This window comes from Chelonia mydas, chromosome 3 (assembly GCF_015237465.2).
Source record: "Chelonia mydas isolate rCheMyd1 chromosome 3, rCheMyd1.pri.v2, whole genome shotgun sequence".
Taxonomy (NCBI): domain Eukaryota; kingdom Metazoa; phylum Chordata; order Testudines; family Cheloniidae; genus Chelonia; species Chelonia mydas.
This window is the reverse complement of record NC_057851.1, coordinates 129,154,706-129,175,104: the sequence shown is the minus strand read 5'-3', so window position 1 is coordinate 129,175,104 and position 20,399 is coordinate 129,154,706. Positions and strand designations below refer to the sequence as shown.

The following is a 20,399-nucleotide window of genomic DNA, read 5'->3' as shown; positions in this document are numbered from 1 at the left end:
CCTTGCCTGCGTTTTCAATAAGCGTGATAATATGGAACAGGGATATGAAGGCAGGATGGCTGATGGGAATAGGTGTCAAAATGGAAATTACCACATCTGAAGTGGAATAAAAAGTCAGAGTTTAATACACTCAAATTGGGGGGATTGGATATTTTCCACCTTAGAACACAAAGAACTGGCACATGAGATTGCTAGTCTGGTAGAAAGGAATTTTAATACATCTCTCAGTTTGGCAGTAGTACCATATGACTGGAGACTAGCTGACATTGTACCTATGCTTAAGAAATGGGGGAAGGGGAGTGATCCTGGCAATTACAGACCTGTTAGTCTAGTTTCAATATTATGCAAAACTTTGGAACAAATGGTGAAGGAATGAATATTTAAATTCATACAGGTAAATGGAAAAGGGGATGTAATGCAACATGGGTTTCCCAAGGTTAGGCTGTGCTAGATTAACCTCATTTCCTTGTAGATTACTATATTTGGACTAAGAACATTTGACACAGTACCACATGAGAAATTATTAGTTAAATTAGACAAGATGGGGATTAGTACAAGAATTGCAAGGTGGGTATCATGGATCCAGTGGGTGCTACGGAGGTATGTCATTCTAGTGGCCAGCACCCAACCCTCCAGCCAAGTCCTCTTGGATGTTTCTTCTCCTCTCGGGGTCCCAGGTGAAACAGAACAGCCCACAATCAGCAATCTGAAGAAAAAGAAAGGAAGCAAACAAACAAAACGTGAGGCAGCTCCTGTCAGAGTATGGGCCTCTTTTACTTCACAGGGCCCTGGGAGTAGCACAGTCCACTTCAGAGTTTACTGGGTCTCCAGTACAAGTCTCACTGTTTTCCCCCCTTTCAGCTCAGGGGATCCGCATTCCTCTTCTGTGAGGGCAGAGGCTCTGCTGGCTGTCAGCCCTCTCTTCAGGGCTGGGGAGCTCAATGCAGCCTGTTCCCTTCCCGGGGTTACTCCCGTCTTTGTCTTTGAGTGCAGCAGCCTCATCGCATGATGTTACAACTGCTACTTTCATTCATTTATTTTTAGCCAAGTTTTATTGTTTTTATATCCTTTTACTCAGCCTACTATTCGTAAGGAAAAGCAGCAAGACTTTTTTTTGCACTCTTCCATTTCCTTGACATGCTCACTAGTCCCTTTAGAGAAAAGAAATCTTTGATTCCAAGCCAACTACATTTTTCATAAAGAAACTTTCGGTAGAATATTGCCTACAATGCCATAGGACATGATCAGTGGTTTCTTTGGATTTGCACACATTACACAACCCATCTTTATGTCTTTTTAATAAATTTAACTTATTATTTAAGGAACAATGACCTGTTAACACTGTAAAAATGACTACTTCACTTTTCCTGTCATGACTGGGGAGTATAGTATTATTTTTGAGCATACATCATAGAACCTTCATCTGTTTGTTTCCTTAGTGCATAGTTCTTGCCATTCCTTCGCAAGCTCCTTTGTGACTATGCTTTTAAATTCTTGTCTACTTAAGGTCAACTTAATATCCTCCTCCTCATTTTTTTAGAGCAAGTTTTGCTGCTTTGCCAGCCATCTCATTTCCAGGTATTCCAATATGCGCTGAAATCCATGATATTGTTACACAGATACCTACTTGCATTACTTCCATAGTTAGGAACATTATTTCACTTATATTGTTTCTGCTTTCTGAAGTCCCTGTTCTGATTGTCATTATGGGTGACAAGGAATTAGATAAAATTACAGCTGCAGCTAGTCGTACAGCTCTTATCCAAGTTAGTGCCAACATTATCTCCATTAGTTCAGCCATCAAAATGGTCCCATAATTTGATAGCCTTGTAGATTTCCGGATTCCAAGACTAGTAACACAGCTGTTCCCACTCTACCCATGCTGTCAACTTTTGATCCATCTGTATAGACCAGTAAATGGCCCCATTTTTCATAAATAAATTCAGAAATTTCATTGGTCATAATGTGTGCTTTTCCTTCCCTCAGTTTTTTCCATACAGTTCAAACCCACAAATGGGGGAATAGCTGTCCAGCTGTAATTTGAGTTCCCATGACTAAAAATGTTTAGTTCTCTCTATTTTTCTTTTTTAAAAAAATCTCCTTTTCCCATTTTTTGGCCCTGATAGTTAGGGCTCCGTGTCTGTCATGGAGGTAACAGATTCTGTGACATTCTGTGACCTCCGTGACCGCTGCAGGGGCCAGTGTGGCTGACCCCAGAGCCACCCAAGCAGTTGGCTCCAGGGCCAGCTGCTCAGGTGGCCCGTGAGACAGCTACACCAGCCAGCTGCTGGAGCGGCGCTGGGGACAGCCACACCAGCTGCTGCTCCGGTGGACCCCGGCAGCATTCCCCGGGCGGCCGACCAGGGCAGCTGCAGTCCAAGGCTCCTGGCAGCAGTCCCCGGGTGGCTGGCCAGAGCACCCACAGTCTGCTGGCCCTGGCATTGAACCATTACTGCATAACTATTCAATCACATTTAATTTTGAAAAGGTCCTAATGAGCTTTTTGAAAATTTCAGCTAGAAACTTTTTGTATTTTTGATATTTCCTCAGCCTGGGTATTCAATAAGCATAGGGAACTGATCACTTCCCATTCCATAATCTTTATGAATTTCCCAGCTAAATTTACTAGCTATATTGTTTGTTGTAATTCCCAGATCCAAAACCAAAAAGGATCCATCCACTAAATTAAATTTAGATTACCAGGTTATGCATATCAGTAAATTGTTCTAAGCATTTGCCATTTAGGTCAGTTTTCTTACTTCCCCATAGCTCATTATGACTAGTAAACTCTCCACAAATTATGAATTTTTGTCATTAACTAATTTTTCTAGTTCTAATATAACTACTTTTTTACATGGATTATAAACATTATAATTCTGTATATAAGTGTTTTTGTTCTGCATAGGATTCTCAATAGTATTATATTCAAAACTTAGTTTCTGCACATCCATTTCAATGTAGCTAAATCCATCTTTTATAAATATACAGATTACGCCCTACCCCTGGTAGCCTCTTGATCCCTCCAGAGTATATTATATCCCAGAAGACTGAACACAAGTTTACGTATTAGCCATTTTTCTTGCACACGTATTACATCATGCCTTTTTCCATTTGAAAGATGGGGTTCTTAAATTCCTGTCCATGCATTATTAAGCTATGCACATTCCAGCTAAGGATCATTAAGACTATATTATTTAAGCTGTATTATTGCCTTCATTTAAAGTTGCATGAATGCGGTTTGTCAAGAGGTGGTTTATCTTTAGATATTTTTCTGCTGCTTTTGCTATGATTTTAATCATTTCATTTTTCCCTGTCTTCAAGGTGCAATTAATTACATCTATGATGAACACAAACTTATTTTTACTTACAAACAATACATCATCTCCCATTCCTCTAATATTCTCTTCCCTGATGAGAAATGTATTCTGCTGCTTCTGTACATTTTTTCCTCTTACTTGTGTATTTTTCTTTTTCTGTTGTCTGCAGTGGGTACCTTTTTGGTAGCCTCCACATATACTTTTTGAATTATTTTAATTTTTTAAATTTCTCTAGCTTGTTCTATGACTGCACATCCTTTATGTACTGCACTGTACTTTTCTCCTGCAATTGCTGAATTTCACACGAGTAATTTCCTCCACATTTACTGCACCTCATTGTTCCCTGACAAATGGCTGCCCCATGTCCAAATATTTGACAATTGTAGGGAGCGAGTGGGAAAAATATATGGTTTAACAAAGGAAGATTGAGACCCCATTTGGATCCTATCCGGAAGTGTCCCACCTTTACGTGTTATTGGGTACAGGGGACACCAGAAGATCCTGCGATCTGTGGATAAATGTTGCCTGAATTCTGCCCAGGGGGAATCCCCAAACATCATCCCCCTAAGCCCCACCATCCAACACCAAGAAATATTGCGCCTGACAACAGAAATCCCCAAGATGCCCTCTAGCTCTGCAACTTCCTCTTCAAATCAGAAAGCACTCAAAAAAATGGAGATCTGCCTTCTACAAACAAAATGGTGCTTGAGCCTGATGGAATGCAGCTGATGGCAGTGCTGCAACAGGTGGCCATAGATACTGTTGGAATTAAATGTGCAGTTTCCACCCTACAGACCATCGTAACTAAGATGTAGAGTGCACTACAAGCTCTATCCAGAGAACACAGAATTGATTCTCTTGCAAAGGAAATTAAGGCTTTGGATGTAGACTATTCTTCTGCCCCCTCCCAAAGGAACTCAATACCCTCATCAATCTAAGCTATGAAATCAACAACATTCTGTCCCAAAAGGCAGAGTTTGCTTTATTCGGTTTGAAGCAAAACCACTGGAAATCTGGCAAAAGAGCTGGCAAGCTGCTGGCATACAGATTCAGGAAAAGGCTAACAGATATAAGATTGCTACTATTTCATGATAGTAGCAATAAATAATATACACAATGTCAACAGTTTTATTCTACACTATACTTAGCTGAAGAAGGAATCAGTAAAGATGCCCTAGATAACTTTTTTAATGGATTGCCTCTGCTATAGATCTCTGACGCTCAAAACAAACTTTTAGATACTCCTTTAGAAATCATGGAACTGACTCGGGCGATAAGAGAAATGAAGTTTGGAAAAACTCCTGATGCAGACAGGTTCCCAGTTGAATTTTACAAACAGGTCTCAGAAACTTTAACAGCTAGATTGTTGTATATGTTCAATGAGGCCAGGAATAAGTAAACTCTTCCACCTACCACAGGTGCTGGCTTTCTCCTGGCCTCAGGGATGCTCAACCTCCCACTCTGCCCCAGGCCCTGTCCCAACCCCACCCCTTCCCTCACGCCCCCACCTCTTCCTGCTCCCGCTGCACCCCCACCCTGCCTCTTCCCGCCCAGTTCCACCCCCTCGCCCAAGTGTGCCCCATCCCCGCTACTCCCCCTCTCCCCTAGCACCTCCTAAACACCACAGAACAGCTGATTGCGGCGGGCAGGAGGCGCTGGGAGGGAGGGAGAAAGAGGAGTTGATCGGAGAGGCCACTGGCAGATGGGAGGACCTCGCTGCTGGTGGGTGCTAAGCACCCACTAATTTTTTTCCATGGGAATCAGTGCCTATGCCACCTGCTATAAGAGAAACTGCAATTTCAGTTATTCCTACACTTGAGAAAGAACTGGGATCATGTAGTAATTAGACCAATTTCTTTAATCAGTTCTGATGCTAAGATTTTAGCTAAATCTCTTGCTATACAACTGGACAAAAGGTATCTCACATGTTTTATACAGATAAAGCAGTTGGGTTTCCTTGGTAATAGACATGGTTCAGCTAATTTGCATCAACTGATTGATATTATTACCTCTTCGAGAGATTCTAAAGAATCCTTAGCTGTCATTTCTTTAGCTGAAATGACCTGAAAAGGCCTTTGCCCACATTGCCTGGGATTACCTTTTTCATGTGTTAACAAAATTTGGGTTTGGTGAGCAATTTATTGCTTGGATTAAGCTTTTATACTGTAACCCAACTTCCAGGCTACATTAGCTCATATGTTTTGGGAGTGCTCCTGTATCAAGAATTTCTGGTATGAGGTTGGTCCAAGGGCCAATTTGATATTGGAGCCGTTGCCCCTAAGTTTCATTTTTTGATATATTCCTGATCCCTGGAGATTACCTGATAACAAGGCAGCATGGTTCCAACGTGCAGCTTTGATTGCTAAAAAATTTATCCTGCAAAAATGGGAAAGTTGATCCCCACCAAATATTGATGCCTGGCTCAGTGGTATGGCTGACCTTGCAGCTAACGAACAGGTGGCATGCCTGAAAAATTCAGAGTAATTTGGGCTGATTTTCAGAGGTCTGTGATTAACATAGATCCTGAAGGTAGATATGTTCCCTTTCCTCCCCTCCCCTTACCCTAACACTCTTAATTTACTTTGTATATTATGATGAATCTGGTATATTTATTGTATTTGGAAAAAAAAATAAAAGTTCCAAACAAAAAAGTGTTATACATACAGCCATAGATGATGGTTTTTCTCCCTCTTTCCTACTAAGTAGCCATTTAAACAATACTTTATCTTCACCTAAATTCTTTTAGATATCATCCTCAGACAATCCTAGTGGCACTCTTGCTTCCAGCAGGAGATTAGGCAGTTGACAAGTACCTTTCATTTTCCCTAAGGTTACAGTTTTAAGAAGTTTTTCAGCTTGTTCCTTTATGTGTACATTCTATCAATATATCTCTACCCTGCATTCTTTTGGCTCTTTTTACATCATCCACACTTTGCTTTATCCATGCCCCCATTTTCAGGGGGTTAACATCTCCTATTTTCATATCTTCTATCACCGATTTGATAATTATAGAGTTTGGGTTTTATCTTCTTTGTGTTTTTCATTTCTGTGTATTCCTCCTCCTTCAAATCCTGATAATATCTAGTTTTTTTCCCCCCTGATCTGAGACAATTGCTCATCCCCTGCTTCTTCTCCTTCATAGCTAAAAGGAAACTCTCTTTTTCCCCCAACCTCCATTATCAGTTTTAAGTTCAGCTTCATTTCACCTGGGGGCCAGCCACAGCCCTCCATCTGGCCTGCTCCGATAGCACAGCCTCACCATCTTCAGGCACACACCAGGACTTCCAGCTGGCCCCAATCAGAGTAGAAGTTCCCCCCTTTTAATGCCTCCTCCAATCCTGGCATGATTACCAGGTGAGGAGGGGCGGGGCCACTTCAGCCTAAAGTAGCTGCTTAACTGCTTCCATGCAAGTGAGGAGTATATATACCCTGTCACAGTGGGTAAGGAACTAAAGGGGAGAAGGCAATGGGTTGTACTGAAGGGTGAACTGTTGGTCTGGAGGGAGGTTACAAGTGGAGTTCCTCACAGATCAGACTTGGGAGCAATATTATTCAATATTTTTATTAAAGTCCTTGGCAAAAAAGCAGGAGTGTGCTAATGAAATTTGCTGATGATACAAAGTTGGGAGGCATTGTCAATACAGAGGAGGATCAGAGTATTATACCAGAAGATCTGGATGACCTTGAAGACTGGAGCAACAGAAATGGGATCACTTTAGGGTCTAATAATAAAAATTTCTGCTACAAGCTGGGGGCTCATCAGTTGGAAATGACAGAGGAGGAGAAAGACTTGGGTGTGCTGGTCAAGCATAGGATGATAATGAGCCAGCAATATGCTGTAGCTGCAAAAAGAGTAAATGCAAATACCTAGGATGGGACATTTCCAGTAGAGACAGACAAGTATTAATGCTACTGTACAAGATTCTGGTAAGACCTCATCTGGAATACTGTGTACAGTTCTGGTCACCCATGTTCAAAAAATGATCACTTCAGACTGGAACAGGTGCTGAGAAGAGCTACTGTCATAATCAAGGGAATGAAGGGCCTATTTTATGAGATGAGACTGGCAGAGCTTGGCTTGTTTAGCCTAGCAAAAAAGAAGGCACAGAGAGGATCTGATTATTTTCTCTATCTACATTGGACGGTAAACATCAGGGAGGGTGAAGAGGTAAAGGACAATGCTGCCGCCAGAACAAATGGGTATAAACTAGCCATGAACAAATCTAGGAAGAAAATAAGATTTCTATCCATCAGAGGAGTGAGGTTTTGGAACAGCCTCCCATTAGGAGTTTGGGGACAAAAAACTTAAATAGTTTTAAGAGAGTTGGACAATTCATGAGTGGGATTGTTTGATGGGGTTGCTTGTGATGGTAGGGGACAGGGCTCAGCAGCCTTGGGGGTCCCTTCCTGTTTGTCTTACATTCCTAAAACTTATTCTTCAAGGCTTCAGCCAGTCACCTATGGGGGTCAGGGCTTGATCCCTTGATCTCTCCTCCCCAGTGTAGTCTTTCCCCCCTCCTTCCTCTGAAGCATCGGAGATAGGACACTGGATGGGGAAGGGCCCGTGCTCTGAGGCAACACCAAATATTCTCTCTCTCAGGTGTTTAGCTGGCTGGGTCTTTGCTCACATGTTCAGGATCTGATTCCCATGCTGTATGTAGGGCTGGGAAAGAATTTCCCCCTATGTCAGGTTGGCAGTGATCGTGGGGGGAAATTTTTTTTTGGCTTCCTCTGCAGCATGGAGTGTGGGTCCCATGCCGGGATTATCTGGGAATCTCTCACTTAATCAGTTTCATGACATCACTGTGGCCTCAGGCATTGATTGGTGTATTCTGGTCCCTTCTGTTCTGCCCAAGGCACATAATAATCTAGTTTCCTGTGGGCTGTAATATGTTGATCTAATTTCGGTTTGGGAGTTTAGTGTGCAGGTGTTGGTGGTCTGTGATATGTAGGAGGTCAGACTACATGATCTGTTGGTCCATTCTGGCCTTAAACTCTATGAACCAATACCATCAGTTTTACAATTATCAGAGGACTGGATAAAGCAATTGTGATGGAGTGTACCAGGCATTTGTTGCTCCCTGCCGGAGGCCCTGCTGCCTTGCCATGCTGCATCCTGAAAAGGTCTCCTGCTGGAAAGGAAGAGCAGTTGCTTCAGACCTCCAGGGGTTGCCTAGACAGTCCTCCCAGGATCAGCTGCCGGGAATTTGTCCTCTGGCATCTAGAAGGGCTGGAAGCAGAAAGACAAATCAGAGCCCAGCAGGCCACATAAAAATGGCTGGCATGTCTGCTTCTAGTAGGGGCCGTTCTGGGTGAAGCCTAGAGAGGGAAAGCTTGCTTTCCCTGCCCTAATACAAGTAACCTGGCTGAGTCGGGGGTCTAACCTTGACAACATTGGCCTTGGATCTCTGTGAAGGACTAGAGTTTATATTTTGAACTTTAACATTTAGATTCCTATTTTGAGCTGAGATTTAATTTTTCTGTTAACCCCAGAAAGGAACTGGACTGAGAGCAGACCTGGCCAGAGGGCTAGGCCTTGGAAGTGGTAGACCACTGCAGAGTCAGGCCACCAGAAGGTGCTAGAGAGGCAGAACTCCTGTAATTCTTTATCTTGACATGAGGGGGCTTCTGGGGGTGAATGCACATCATTACAGCAATGTTAATGGAGTGGTGTGTCTTCTTTCTCCACCTTTATGTTTGCTTCAAACTTTGTGGCCATATGGGCTCTTCACAACTCTAATTTACCATTACTTTGAACAGACTTATGTTGAAATATTAAGCAAAAATAAATGTATTGGATTTTGTTCAGCTCAGGTGTTGGCAACAGGCCATTTGACTTTAAAGATAAATTTAAAAAAAGCTAGCTTTGATAGTCTCTGGTTATAAAGTGTGACCAGGAAGGAGGAAGAAAAGATTACAAACCATCCTAACATGAAGATCTTTTTATATCTATGCCAGATACAGCTACACCTCTGCCACTTTTGGTTATATTAAATGCTGGAGAAAAAACCAGTAAGTTATTTATCTTATTTAATTTTTCATTCATTTACACTATATATGGATGATTTGGCTATAATTTCACACACACCATAAAACTGAAAAATATATGCTGTACCAGCTGCTTTGTTGTGCAGTAAGAGATAATCGCACAGGATTTCTATATTCCCTACAATGTATTTTGTCACCAGTGAAAGGGAATTAAAATAGCCCCCATAAAATCAAAGCTACTGCTTTAACACAGAATTGCTGATAGCACTTGGTCATCCTCCACTATACAAATGGAATTCTAGCTTTCAACTATTGTTAAATTTAACGTTTTGTAACCTGAAATGTTCAGTTTCTCTACTAAAATAGAATTAATCCTCTTCGGAACTACTCTTAATCTGGTTTTTGGCACCAATTGTGCTACTATGGCAAAATTCAATAAATTCCTTCTGATACCAGTAATAAAGATGAGCCTTGTTTGGGTTTTTCCTCTCGTCCCCCCACCACACATGATCCGTGATTGAGGTTCCATATTTGTAACCAACATGCATATCGACAACATGCAGTAGCTCATAGAGCTAATTCCCCAGGTTTTGAAGATGCAGAGAATCTCCCCTGTGGTATTGCCTCAATTCATAAAAATGCTGTGTGGACATTTTAGAGCCTTGTAGGAGCTTCCTCTGGTTTCTCACTGATGTCCTCTAGTGCTGGAAGTGCAGGAGAAGGGCGCTGCCTGTGGAGCTCCTCAGTTTGACCAAGCAGGGCCATATGGCATCAAGCCAGGGACCTTGATGTAGAATTTAGATCTGACAGGCTGTACAGCATCCAGACCTTATTTCTAACTTTAACCAAATATTATATTAAAATGAAATACAAAATCAATATTAAGACAAAGGAATGTACAATAATTACACAGATTATCAATGGTAACTTTAACTAGGGAATGATGATAATGCCACTGTTTATCAGACCAAATCCTATGTGACTTTTTCATGAACAGCTCCCATTAATGTTGTGACACACTTTCTCCGCTCATGATTATCTGTAGTAAATATATATATTGTGGTAGCGTCCAAAGGGCCCAAGTATTAGGTAGTATTAGGGTAAGCTAGTATATTAACAAAATGATCACCGATGCAAAATCCCCATTGTCTGCAATAGGAGCTTTATGCAAATAAGGTGAACAGGATTTGACAGTACTCGATTTTAAAATGAGTGAAAATAAAGATAAAACTACAAAAAGCCAACAGCCGTAGAACTTTAAAACATCTGCAGAAAAAAAGGGGGAAAACCCTATAACAAGAACCTGAAGTGCCCTTATTAAAACTCCTTTATTTTCATGCACATCTACTCTGGAAGGTAACTTTGTAAAACTGGCAACATGGAGTTCCACATTTATTCTGTCATAGTGACACCAGGTCAAATGTAAGAGATATTTTTTGAACTTCCAGCCACAGAAATTCACAGCTTGATTTTCTATACCTGATTTGGTTTTTTAGGCTCATTGCATCACTACTAGTAATAGATAATTCAGCATCTGGGAATTAGCCAATTTGCTGGTGATGTCTGACCCAGATGATAATCCAATTCACTCTCCTAACTGTTTTGGCTCTGCAGGACTAATAAAGTTTTATTACTACTTACTTCTAGTCTGTAACGTCAGCAGATCTGACTCTGAATAGAATAGGGAATGATACCCCTCACAGACTGTCTCTGATATGGATGCTGTTAACTTGTGCGCAGGCTAGCAGGGATGTTGACTGATGCTAGAGGCTAAAGTCTGTTGTCTTAGGTGGCCAAGTGAGAGTACTAGATTTAAAAAAAAAAAAAAAAGTGCCCCAAGGGCAGAGGTTTTTCTTTGCAGGTTTCTGATGTAGATGGGGTTCCAGAAAGGATATACCCTCTCTGATCCAAAAGCCCGGACACCCAGAAGAGGGAGGCCAGACAGGTCCAGAAGCAGGTTGCTATTGCACTGTGGACACTTTCTACCCCAGACTACTACAGGTCAGTAGCTAACTAGTTTCATGATGGCAAATCAGCTGTTGGTCCTGTGGTGTTGGAAGTTTGTGAGGCAATTATTGCTGTAGTTTACCCACAGGTGGTGAAGGTTGTTAATGTCCTCAAAATAAAGCTGGCTTTGAGAGAAGAGGGCTCCTGAATTGTGTTAGGACCATTGATGGCCCACACATGCCTATTGTCCACCCCGTAACAAGGTACACATGGATGTGTCAACCAGAAAGGAGACTACTTGCTGATTATGCAGGTTCTGGCTCATGAAACTGTACCCTGATTGCAGAGCACCTGGCAGGTGACGGTTTAATTACATACTGAACAGTTGCAGGATTATGGTGGAATGTGCATTTGGTTGACTTAAGACAAGATGGCTATGCCTACAAACCCATTTGGGTGCCCAGTGAGTATAAAGCCATCCAGATTACAGGGGCATGCTACGCATGTCAAGAGAAGGGGAAGAACTTTCCCCAGGAGTGGGTTGGAGGCTGTATTGTTTGCAGAGTTGTTATTCACATTAATTTAGCTATTATTAATTTGGACTTTATTAAAAGTTCTGGGTCTTCATTGTTTCCCCACACACTTACACGTTGATGGGTCATATACACAAATACTTTTTAAAATAAAGGACACAAGCAATCCAACTGCCACTATATTAGGCAAAATTCAATCAAAATCTAAAGGGGGTATAAACTGAATCAAAAGTGAAGTGTCCCAGGAAATGGAATTTCACATTACCAGTGTACCTCTTCTCCTTCCCCCACGGATGCACCACATGTAATTCACATGAGAAATTATAAATAGATTGTCTAATTATATTTTGTATTGGGGACACTAAGGGACCATCCCCATTCTGATCTTCATCTCAGCTAACCTGATTAGTCCCCAGCTAATTTTGAAATGCCTAAATGATCTTTTGATGGGGTTGCAGTTTCTTCTACTCTTCCTTTCCTCCCTGTTATGCACGACGTTCAGTCATAATCGAACTTCTAAATATAGGTCACTTCTGGAGTGACTTGATTTCCCTGAACTCTTCATGCATGGAGGAAACATCTTTAATGTTTCTATCAGTAACAGGAAGATGCTGTCTCTGCCACTCCTCCTTTGCCCTTGGAAAAAAAGTATGATCACCAACATAAGGCCTGCCTGGCACCAAAGAGAGATGTAAATTAGAATACTTTGATATTCAAAAGATAGCACAGTAGTTTACATGAAAGAGACAGAAGAGGAGCTTATTTTGGTGCTAACTTAGCATCAGCAGTGCCATGTCAAGTTTCAGTATCACATATTTCTGGTGACAAGTAATGTGGTCTTAGTGTATCACACAGCAGCCCACTGACTGGCCTGAGAAGTGGGCAAAACTCATTTGTTTTAGAGTAGCAGCTGTGTTATTCTTTGTTACAAGTGAGCTGTAGCTCACGAAAGCTTATGCTCAAATAAATTGTTAGTCTCTAAAGTGCCACAAGTACTCCTTTTCTTTTTTCATTTGTTTTAGTTTGCTGATGTTTGAGACCGGGGAGGGGAAGTGGGATTGCTTCAAGTGAGCTCACCACTCCCTCATCTTGCTTTAAAACTCAAAAGGTAAACTCAAATTCATTGAGTAAGGTTATACACAAAACCTAGATTATAATAATTAGTACCCTTTTTTAAATGTTCTCCCTTCATCTCCCCCATTCTTGTTTAGCACTTTCTTTTTGCATGTTTAGCAGCTTAGATGAGATTAACAATATGGCTAATGGAAAAATGTTTTTGTATGAAACAAAGCAATTTATTTGTTTTAAACTATATTAACATAAGAACATTAGAATGGCCATACTAGATCAGACCAATGGTCTACCTAGACAGTACCCTGTCTTCTGACAATGGCCTATGCCGGATGCTTCAGGAATGAACAGAACAGCGCAATTTATCGAGTGATCCACACCCTGTTTCTGCCAATCAGAATACCCACTGTATTGCGGACATGAGACCTGCCCTCACTCACAACCAGTACTGACAACAGCTATCCTGCTGATGTGAACAGGATTTACTGAGTTCACACTTCCTTCTCTGTTGTAGTCTCTCCCTTCATCATGTCACACTGTACTGCAACCTGATTCAGCAAGGTACGTAAATACATCAGTAATCCCAATGACTTCAGCGAGACTACTCCAGTACTTTAAAAGGTTGGCACATGCTGAAGTACCCTGTCATTCTGGGTGGTTAGACTAACTACTTGGGACAGAAATGCCTTTATTCTGCCTGGATAGTGCAATACAAATCTACGAACTTATGAAGCAATATATAAATGTTACATCACCACAATTATATTATAAATCCAGCACTATTGAACTGCAGTGCCTTTTGTGGTGGAACAAGGAACCCAAGCATCACTCCTGGTGCTACATAACAGAATAGAAGAAGGGCAAAGTTTATACAGTGACAACCCCTATGCTTTAACAGTCACACGTTGCAGACAGGACTTCAGCTGTAATGTCTTGTCTGGTGTTTGGACAGTAAACATAAGATTCGCTTTATCTACCTGGAGGATGGATGAAGGGCTAAATAAACCTTGCCCAGATTTGAGCCTGTTGCTCCAGCAAGACTAAATATTTTGGACCACTAAGCCAAGCTCCAGAGCACTACTGCTGTTGGGTAGAATTTCTTTCTCTGCTGAAAATGTCTGTGCCAGACAAATCCCTTCTCCAATCCCTCCCATTCCTTCACAGTTTGTATGGGATGAGAATCTTTCATCTCTATGTGGACTCTGTAGAAACTATTAAAGACAGGATACAGTGAGGGATATTTCCTCTCTCTGGTGCAGTGCTGCTCTGTGCTCCTCACAGCAGGAACTCCAAGGGTAAATTGACTAAAATGTGGCACACCGTACATGCTGCAGTCTGGGTAAGAGGGGTTGCTATTTGGAAGGTTCTGAAGTAATTACTGTAAAATTTGCTAAGATTATTATTTTGTTTACATATTTGAGTTTTCAAATGTCAAAGTGATTTAGATAGCTTGATGTATTTTTATTTAGAAAAATGGCATTAATTAAAAAAAAGTTAAGCATATAGGGGAAAAATACAGCTGGCTATTCACATTCTGGAGAAATTCCATACATTCCCATGCTGTTGCTGGAGCACATCAGCAAGGATGGCCATCCCAATTCTTGCTCCCCTGTAAACCTACAGAAAGGCAGCCCAGCAAGCTCTGTTGAAAGGAGACGTGAGTATTGGACCTGGGGTTGTGTTCTGTATATTAATAGACATACGCTCTCTAAGTAGCAATGTTTACAGACTCCAATGCATATTATTGCAAAATGGAGTAGGTATTAATTGTATTAAGTTTTCTGTTCTGACATCCAGCATATGGATGCACAATAAGACACCATTAACATGAGTTTGGTACGTGGCAGAGTTGGGAGACTCATTAGACCCATTTCCAATAGTTTGCCAGGATTTATCGCTAGCCTTTGTATTAGAATAAGCCCGTTTAATCATTTGGAGACTACATGCTGAGTTTTGAAAGTAGTTATTGTTCACAGGCTTTGTGCACTAGCATTTTACAATTAACTTTAAGGGGCACTGGCAGGGTCACAGAGCTACCTAGAGGTATGTAAAGAATGCCAAAGGACCTCTGGTTGTTTCTATGAAAAACAGAAACTAATGAAGAGAGTGATGAAATGAAAAAACTCAAGGGGAAATTAGACAACAAAAAGTTAAAATAGTGTTACAGCTGAGCCTGGGGACGTTAGAGTAGCTTTAATTCAACCCCACTGTACCTGTGCACTTCAGCACTTTATCCTTTACTAGAACAATCCACAAAACTGGCAAAGTTCCATCCCACAGTGGAGAAATTAATGCATCAAAGTGGGTTACGTGCTACACTAACATATCTGTTGGTTAACTATTGTGCACTGCTTTGACCACACCATTCATTTTTGTTATGGAGCCACTCTGGTTGTATCTCATTACCCGCTACTGGGAAACCCTCTAATAAAGAAAAAAAAAGGCACATATTGTCCTTTGATTTGAATACTTTGAGGAGCACTACTGGAAGCACCATACCAAAAAAGAAGGGTGTATAGAGCACTAAGCTCATGAGGCAAAGTGGAAGAGAATTTACTTCATTTTAGTTGAATGCGTGTGCTCCGATTGGTACTGTGACAAAGCTCTGTCCTTGTCTCCATGGGTCCCAAATTTCCTGGCAGATTGCACAAGCCTCAGGGGCTCAGTGTGACCCTCCACGTAGCCCTTCTCTCTCAAGAGGCAATGGTCACAGCTTACTGAGCCATTTTCATCATAAGCCAGCAAGGGAGGTGAGGAGAAGCAACCCTTCCTTGCACAGTCTCTGTTATCTCCCAGTCTCCATGATTAATCAGGGAAGGGAGTGGGGAGCCCAGGCCTACCTTCTACTCCAGGCCAGGGACCCTAATAGTAGCAGCTATGGTAGCTGACTTTTTGGAAATAGGATATGTACAATTCCCTGGGCCACTTCCCCACAGCAGCCCCCTCTCAATATCTCCTTCACCATTACCTCAGGGCCTCCTTCCTTGTGTCAGATACAGATTTGTATTGCTTAGTTCCTCCAACAGCACAGCATCCTCCTACAGCTCCTGACTGACTGACTGGGAGGCTTTTAACTAGTTCCAGCCAGCCCTTGATTGGCTTCAGGTGTCCCAATCAACCTAGCTATCTCCACTGCTTTCTAGAAGGATCTTAATTGGCCCCAGGTGTCTTGATTAACCTTGAGCAACTGCCATTTGGTTACCATGGTACCAGGGATTTGTTTAGCCTGGGGCTAACATACCTGTTCCTCACTACTTTACTGTTGCCATCTGGCCTTGCCCAGTCACAGTACATAAGAAGTTACTTCCTATATTGGTCGTAGAATTTATTATGCAGCAAAGAAATAAGGCAGAACAAAGGACAGAGAAAAATACAGTTAAAAGTTCTAAAAGCTCAATCTTACAAACACTAATAGCAGCATTTGTTGGATTGGGCCATAATTAATCAATTACCAACAGTTTCACTAGGAGTAAAGGACCCTGCAGCTTTATTTTGAATACTTAGAAGAGAGAGGGATTTTGTTAAGTATGTTTACAGTATGAATGAAAAAATTACAGTAAGGAGAAAAATGGCACATTAATCATAACAAAATAGTAGTTTTCAACTCAGAGACAGGGAACCAAAGCAAAGAGGAAAGAAAAACAAGCCACAGAAAAGAAAGGAAAGGAGGACATAGCAGGCCAGATGTAGACATACTATTGCAAACCTGACAGCTGCCATCATGCAGCAGTGATATTAATCTAAAACGTCACCAGCACAGTTATCCCATACCCAGCAACACAGCTCCATGCACAGATCACTGGTTGTGTGAATTGGTTTAAGCACTTATTCCTTGGGTGCTTTAGAGAAAAAGACAGAATTTTAAATTAGCAACGTATCACCAAACCCAGTAGCAACCCACAGCACAAGGTATGCACACCAGGAAAGGAAGAAAACTGAAAACATTGCCATAAGAACTGCCCTTGGGGACATGCTCAGTACTCTAATTGCTGTGCAGCGCTTGGATACCACAGCAATAAGCCCTTTAGAAATACCTTCAGTTAGATAGCTGTACAGACACTACACTCTTGTATTCATTGAGAGGAACAGTCCAACTCAATCCCTTCAGATACACACAGTGGAAACCCACTGATGTAGCTAAAAAAATACCTCTTCACTTTATGGCCTTGTCTACACAATTGATTTGATTTAAGTAAATCGTTTTAGAAACGTACTTGGGTAAAATCAATGCAACCCCCCTTGCTTTCATTTTGGGTTAAGACTGTGTTATATTAAGTTAGCTTAAATTGATTCCTTACCGTCTTAAGCTAAATCGATTTAAGACACTTAAACTGAAATAAAAGCCCCATGTACGGAGGTTGCACTGATTTAAAGTGAGTCAGTTTCTAAAATAATTTAGCTACATTAGTACAATATTCTTATGTAGACAAAGAACGTCTTCCTCTTTACTTGTTGCAGGAATTCAGTAAAGGGTCTTAGAACTGATTTGTTAGACGGTAAAGGGGCCAACTTCAATCCTGGTATAGGGAAGGGATTATACCACTGCAGTCAGTGTAGCTACTCCTGTTTACACCAGGGCTTAATTTGCCTAAAAATCTTTATGTTTTTCTTTCAGCGAAGTAAGCAATCAGATATAACCAGAAATATGCAATTTACAGTGAGCATGAGAGCTCCTAGGTACAGATAAATGGTTTACAAAAGTCAAATGTTCCAGTTTATTCTTGGTATCGATCCCTTGTGCCTGTCTCTTAATTGGGCACATTTACTAACATACCACAGTGTTCTTCCCTCCTCCTCCTCCTTCTTTTGGGAGCCTGTTTTTAACCACATTATTTGACTTCTTCTCTCCAACATAGGATACAATGTTTGTTTAAGCAGTAGATTGGTTGCCCCCATGCCCTCAATTAAAAGTACTGAGCTCAAATAGATCAAACCCTCAAATCCCAAAGGCTTCGATGTAAAAGGCAACAACAGTAGAAACTTACGCAGAAGCTATAGACAGCATATCCCCAATGCTACAAGCAGCTAACACATACACTTAACAGAATGCACGTGAGTAAGCCTACTGAGCTAAATGAGGCTACCCAAGTGTATGCATAAATATTTGCAGGATCAGGCCTTAAATCATTCAAAACTGAACTAAGGCCTGGCCCACACCACAATGTTAGGCTGATGTAAATCACCTTGCAACAACTTGTTTTTGCATGTGTCTACAGTGAAAACTATCTCCATCTAAAGTAAGCAGCCCATTATAGCAAAACAGTAAAACCACCTCCCCGAATGGTATGAAGCCATGATTGACCTACTGAGGTCACAGTGTGAATGTAGACACAGTGCGACCTGGGTCTACCCTAACAGTCCTCCAGCGGCTGTGCCACAATGTCCCATTCCCTGTGAAAGTGACCAGTCAGGTAACAATTGTGAATTCCACTGCTCTGGGATCACGGAGACCAGAAACCATCCCCATTTTAAGCCCCACCCATATATTTTTGAAATGCCTTTTCTCGGTTGCCCACCTTGGCAAGCACATCTAGCAGTGATCCCTTGTTGTATGCACTGCCCAACTGACTGTGCTGGCTTCAGGCACTAGACGTGCTGCTGCCTGGAGGAGACAGGAGGTGCTGGATCTCCTCGGCCTGTGAGGAGAAGAGGCTGTGCAAGCACATCTGTGAACCAGCCATAGAAATATGGACAGCTACAGACAAATTACATGGGGGATACAGGCAAAGGGGTATGACAGGAATCAGCTCCAGACCCAGAGAACACCATTGTGGCTGCCCATTAAAATGCTCTTTCAAAGCTTCTCTCAGCTGTATAGCTTTATGCTGAGCTCTTTTAATAGCCCTTGTGACTGGCTTTTCAAAGTCAGCATGCAGCCCCTCCATTCTGGTAGCAGCTTTCCCCTTTTCTCCCCACAGATATTATACAACTGGCAGCTATAACCATTGGGATATTATTTTCCACTGAGATCCAATCTAGTGACACCACCAGTGTCCCTTCAGTCTACCAAAAACTCATTCAACTGTCATTGTATGCCCGCTGAGACAGTAGTTGAATCTTTCCTTGGTACTGTCAAGGTGGACAGTGTACGGCTTCATGGTCCAGGGGAACAAGAGGTAGGCTGGGTCCCCAGAATCCACTATTGCCATTTCATATTCAGTATTGCCAATGGTAAATGCTGGTTGGGAAATGCTGTGTTCAGAACAGGACTGTATTCTTACAGATAAGAGTATCATGCACCTTCTCTGACCAGCTCATATTGAAATGGGTGAGGTGTCCCTGGTGATCCACCAGTGCTTGCATAACCAAAGAAAAGTAGCCCTTTCTGTTAATGTGCTCGGTGAGAAACGTGCGCTAGTGGCAAAATCAGGATATACCTACTGTCTATTGCTCCACCACAGTTTGGGAACCCAACAGCTGCATCCATCCACTATGTCCTGCACATGGCCAAGAGTCACACTCCTGCATAGCAGGAAACAATTAATGGCTCTACTCACTTGCATGACAACGCCCCTCACTCTGGATTTTCCAACTCCAGAATGATTTCCCACTTACCAATCCAGGGTTGCAGGTGTTACACTGGCAGACCAGCTGCCAGCTCATTCCCAGGCTCATAGGCCTCACTGAACATTGACAGATGTATAGCTGGAAACTAGTCTGGCTCACCTGTGTGTTAGTCTTGTTAAAGTAGATAGTAGAGTTATAAGAATATGTGTAGTGTTTAAACTTTATAAATTGTTTGTAGGATGCTGCATATATTAATCTCACTTATAACATCTGTACCCCATGTTATAAGGTAATACTTAACTGTTTGGTTGGTAACTATAAAAACTTTTTGCTTTAAAACTGGAAATCTCCCCAGTCAGGAGAGAAGCTTTACCAAGTGTGAAATTCTAGTTTACCAACAAAGGTGTCATCTCCTATGCAGCAAAAGAAGGCCCATAGACACCAGACAAGCCATTGTGAAACTTCAGTGGACAAAAGACTTTGTTGATTGCTCCCCCCACATCCCTAAAGAGGAGAATGCACAAACACTCATCTCATCAAAGCTTTAACTCTGGGTGGTTGGAATAAAAATCCCTGTCAAGAAGAAATTGTTTATCCCTATGCTGCTTGGACATCAGGGAGAGGGCAAGACTTCTAAGCATAAGCAAGGGATCCCCTGGCTATTCGGCTTGGGTTAGCCCTAAAGAACACACAGAGCTAGCACATTACAGCAGCTGCAATTACTTTTTGAAACCATAGACTAACTCATTTGTCTGTGTATGGTCCCTTGCTTTAACCTTGTAAATAACTCATTTCTTTTCTTAGTTAATAAATCTGTAGAGAGTTTATTATAGGATTGGCTACAAGCATTGTCTTTGGTGTGTGATCTGAGGTACAATCAACCTGGGGTAAGTGACTCATCCTTTGGGACTGGAAGTAACCTGAATATTGTTCTGATTTTTGGTGTAAAGGACCATCTATCACAAAGGCAAGTTTGCCTGGGTGGTAAGATAGGCAGAAGTATCCATTAAAGCTGTTTTAGTGCTTCAAGCATTCA

At 41.7% G+C, this 20,399-nt stretch overlaps 2 long non-coding RNA genes across 2 annotated transcripts in view; one reads left to right on the top strand and one right to left on the bottom strand.

Moving 5' to 3' along the window:
• The window catches only part of LOC122465125, a 212,411-nt gene that overhangs the window by 14,226 nt on the left and 177,786 nt on the right, over positions 1 to 20,399 (top strand). The gene's annotated exons all lie outside the window — the stretch shown is intronic.
• Positions 230 to 15,923, bottom strand: LOC122465126. The gene is made up of 3 exons (XR_006289710.1): positions 15,825 to 15,923; positions 8,382 to 8,547; positions 230 to 706 (listed from the first exon to the last, which is right to left on the bottom strand). It is a non-coding gene; the product is annotated as an uncharacterized LOC122465126 (long non-coding RNA).